This window comes from Chrysochloris asiatica, unplaced genomic scaffold (genome assembly GCF_000296735.1).
Source record: "Chrysochloris asiatica unplaced genomic scaffold, ChrAsi1.0 scaffold00021, whole genome shotgun sequence".
Lineage (NCBI taxonomy): Eukaryota > Metazoa > Chordata > Mammalia > Afrosoricida > Chrysochloridae > Chrysochloris > Chrysochloris asiatica.
In genome coordinates, this window is record NW_006408539.1 from 16,287,425 (window position 1) to 16,291,440 (window position 4,016).

At 46.8% G+C, this 4,016-nt stretch overlaps 1 pseudogene; it reads right to left on the reverse strand.

The window, feature by feature from the left end:
• Positions 1 to 1,861: 1,861 nt before the first annotated feature.
• On the reverse strand, positions 1,862 to 2,265 carry LOC102838148 (annotated as a pseudogene).
• Positions 2,266 to 4,016: the final 1,751 nt, after the last annotated feature.

Below are 4,016 nucleotides of genomic sequence, written 5' to 3' on the forward strand. Positions count from 1 at the left end.
AATCCTATCTCTGAAGTCATTTTTGTAAAAAATTCTCAGAGTGTTCTTTTTTATAGCATCATGTCTTATGTTACTTGAATGGAGATATTCAGTGTCACAGTTTTGGGGGTTTGGAGGCGGGGTTCCTTACATTGGCTGTGTTCCTGAGCTGGTATGATTGTTGTCTGTTTTCATCTGTCTGTCCTCAGCTGTCTGGTGTTCCTGGGCTGTCCACCAAAAGTTAAGTGTGGCACTAAACACCACACGAAAGCTCTCCCAGGTGGGTACCCAGTTGTGCTCCGATTCTGCTTCATTTTTGGATCCTTCCTAGTTGGCCCGAAGACCTTCCTGGGGCTTGGGGAAGGCAGAGTGTCTCTTTTGGTGGTTAACCTACTTTCAACACTGTATACCTCTTCTCTTCCAGGCTCTGTTCCAGTCACTGAGGTTAGTGGTAAAGGGTCAGTGAAAGTCCCTACCTTCAGGGAGCCCACCCAGTGCAGGAGATGGATAATGAATAATCAAATAAAAAGAAAAATCAACACAATTATTTCAGATCATGAAAAAAGGCAAGAAGGCATTAGAAGAGGGTAGTGTGGCCAGGGATGACATTTGAGCCAAGAAGTTAAGTCAAGGTCTGGAGAAAGAGCGCTTCAAGCAGAGGAAACTACAGGGCAAAGGCCCTCTGCAGGGCTGGCCCAGGTGGTGTTTTCAGTGGCACACCAACTCCCTTCTCTAATGCACAGGTGCTCACTCGGCCACACTCACCTGTAAACTGAGGTGGGTTGGTGTGGTGGGAGAGGGAAAATGACCACAAAATTAGGGTTCTTGTCAATGGGTACAAAAGACTAACTGTACTTTCCTAGGACTTCCATAGCAAAATACCAAAGCCAGGGTTGTTGTTGTTAAGGGCCGTCAAGTGGGTTCCGACCCATAGCCACCCTGTATAGGGTTTCCAAGGAGCCACTGGTGAGCTGGAATCATCAACCTTATAGGTCAACTTTGCAGTGTGGCTTAAAAGAATTCAGCTCTCATAGTTCTGAAGTCCTAAAGCAAGGTGTAAGCAGGGCCATACTCTCTCTAGAAGCTCGGGAAGGTCCTTCCTTGCCAGTCTCCTAGCTCATGGTGGTTGCCAGCAATCCTTGGCATCCCTTGGCATGTAGGAGCACTGCTCCAGTCTCCCACTCTATTGCCATGTGGTCTTCTCTCTTTGTTCTCTTAGGCGGACACCAGTTACTGGATTTAGGACCCACCTGGGCCCTGTATGACTTCCTCTTAACTTCATAACATCTGCAAAGATCCTATTTCCAAATAAAGTAATGTTCACAGGTACTAGGGATTAAGACGTGAACATATAATTTTGGGGACACAATGTCATCCGCAACACTCACCAAAGATTGGCCGTCATCTGTTCCTCAGCCATTGCCAGTCCTAAGAGGTGTGTACAAGTAAGGGAATTGTGGGGAAGATGAAACCTTATAAACACAGGATTTGTCCCATGGCCTCAGTGGTGTTCCTAGGGGGCACCCCAGGAGAACCATTGGGTGTGGTGGGTGTGAAAAGGAAGCACCAGAACTCCTCTCAGGTGGTTTGTATCCTGAAAGTGATAGACGCTTGCACTCCTGTGTGGCTCTAACCAGGTGCCACATGCTACCCGAAATGCTTTGCACAGAGGGCGTCATTAAATCTTAACCCTAAAGCTAGCCCCCTAGTTAACAACAAGACTCCACTGTCATAAATCAGTTCTGACGAAAGTTGAATACCTCTCTTATATTTTATTTTGTGTTTTCATAGCCTGCTATGCAGCAATATTTGTTTTGTTTTGTATTTTCAGCGCTTTTATGGTTTTATCCAGCACAAATAAAATGCACAAATGGGCTGTCTGTTAATTGTCTTGGCTGCGCAGCCTGGCGTGGGGATGGGTGACTCTGATGGCCAGCTGGGCTGCTCTTTCCACAGTGGCTTTGCGGTTCCTGGAGGAAACATTGTGCACGATTCTGCGCAGTCAGATTTGTTGCGCGGCAGCCGCACCTCCAGCTCTTTGACGTTGTGGACCAGGAACTTGCGGAAGCCTCTGGGCAGCATGTGTTTTGTCTTCTTGCTGCTCCCGTAACCAATGTTGGGCATTAAGATCTGGCCCTTCAATCTTCTCTGCACCCTGCTGCCATTGCCTCTGGGCTCGTGCCAGTTATGCTTAATTTTGACATTACGATCTGATTGGTGCTGGATGAACTTCTTGATCCTTATTTTGACGATCTTGGGCTTCACCAGGGGTCTGAGGGCAGCCATGATGCAGGTCAAGATGGCCGCCGCCTCTGTAGGCAGTGCAGAAGAAGAGAGCTATGCGGCGTTTCAAACATTGAATCATAAAATTGGACATCTGAGAATATAGCATCAGCAAAATATTTGCTGTAACATTGTATTGTTACTAACAATAAGACGTACACACATACACACAAAAACAAAATCAGTTCACCATAACACAAATCCAGTGGACTGAATTGTGTCCCCCCAAAAAATGTGACAACTTGGCTCCGCCCTGATTCTCAGTATTAGTAATGATGCTTCACTGTGTGACCTGCTGTAATTCTCCTGTGTGGTAGCTCCTCCCCATTGTGATGCTAAAAACGCAGGGTTGAAGGCAGTTATGCTAATGAGGAAGGATAGGATTTGCAAGTGTAGATTGGATTCTGAGTCAATCTCTTTTGAGATATAAAAGATTAAGCAAGTGAGCAGAGACACCAAGAAAAAAGAGCCTGGAGTGGAGCATGTCCTTTGACCTTGGGTCTCTGTTGAGAAGCTCCTAGACCCAAGGGAAGATGGATGCCAAGACACCTAGAGACTTTGAAGCAATGCCAGGCCACAGATGTTGAAAGGAGACAAGGACCTTCTCCTAGAGCTGACAGAGACAGAAAGCCTTCCTTGAGAACTAGCACCCAGACTTGGTCTTCTAGCCTCCTAACCTATGAGAGACTGAGTGTGTTAAATCCATCCACTTGTATTACAGTTCTAGCAACACTGGATAACTAAAACAAGGGGGGTACCCAAAACAGTAGAGAAGCAGGAGACTCGAATGCTCATTTCACACATGACAAATGACGTAGCTGAGGCACCCAAGGGGCCAAGTCATAGTGAACAAGTAGCAGAGGCTGCCTGGCTCCAAAATGGCCTCTTCTCATCACTTTTCAACCAGTCCATGTATGTGCCAATTTTCACCATGTGGTACATGTGTGCAATGCACTAGTGCACGCACGCACACACACACACACACTATAGTGCAGGCAAACTTTGTTTTTACTCAGAGTTTTGTAGCCGCTGGCACAGAACTCTGCCAAGAATAGGAGGCTGGGTGTTACCTGACTCTTCCTGGTGGAGGGAGGCAAGCTGGATGAGGCCCTGTGTCCTCATGGACAGCAGAGTGGGAAGGAAGGTCTTGCACATGGAGGCCTTGGGTTCTTTCCAGTCTGTCTGTCATGGCTCCCAGGATACCAGTCTCCCTGAGTAGAGTCGGTTAACTTTGCATTTAACTGCCCATCCATTAAGTCAACAGTTTGAAGCGTTTTCATTCTAGGATGTATAAGATGTACCAAAACTTCACTTAAAAACAAAAGAACATGTTGATTGTTTGGGTGTCCATTGATCTAAGGCTAATGGCAGGATTGTGACGTCACTGCCCTTGTAAAGAACAGGGCAGAAGAGGCTTCAAGTTTGATCTGTCCTTGTGGGGGCTCCAGGATATCACAAACAGACTGCAGAGAGGGCTTGGGGGCCATCTCTGGTTTATCACAGAAAGGTAAGGGTTTAGGGGTAGGAAGCTGTTGATTTGTAGGAGGAGGAAATACAACTCCAAGGTTAGATCTGAGCTTAAACCACAGTTGTGACTGTCTTGGTGTCTTCAGGCCCTGGGTGATGCTCACTGCTCACATACTCTGCTGCTAACCACATGGGTGAAGGTTCAAGTCCACTCAAAGACACCTTGAAAGAAAGGCCTGAAGATCTGTTTCCCCAACACCGTCCATTGAAAACCCTATGGACACACA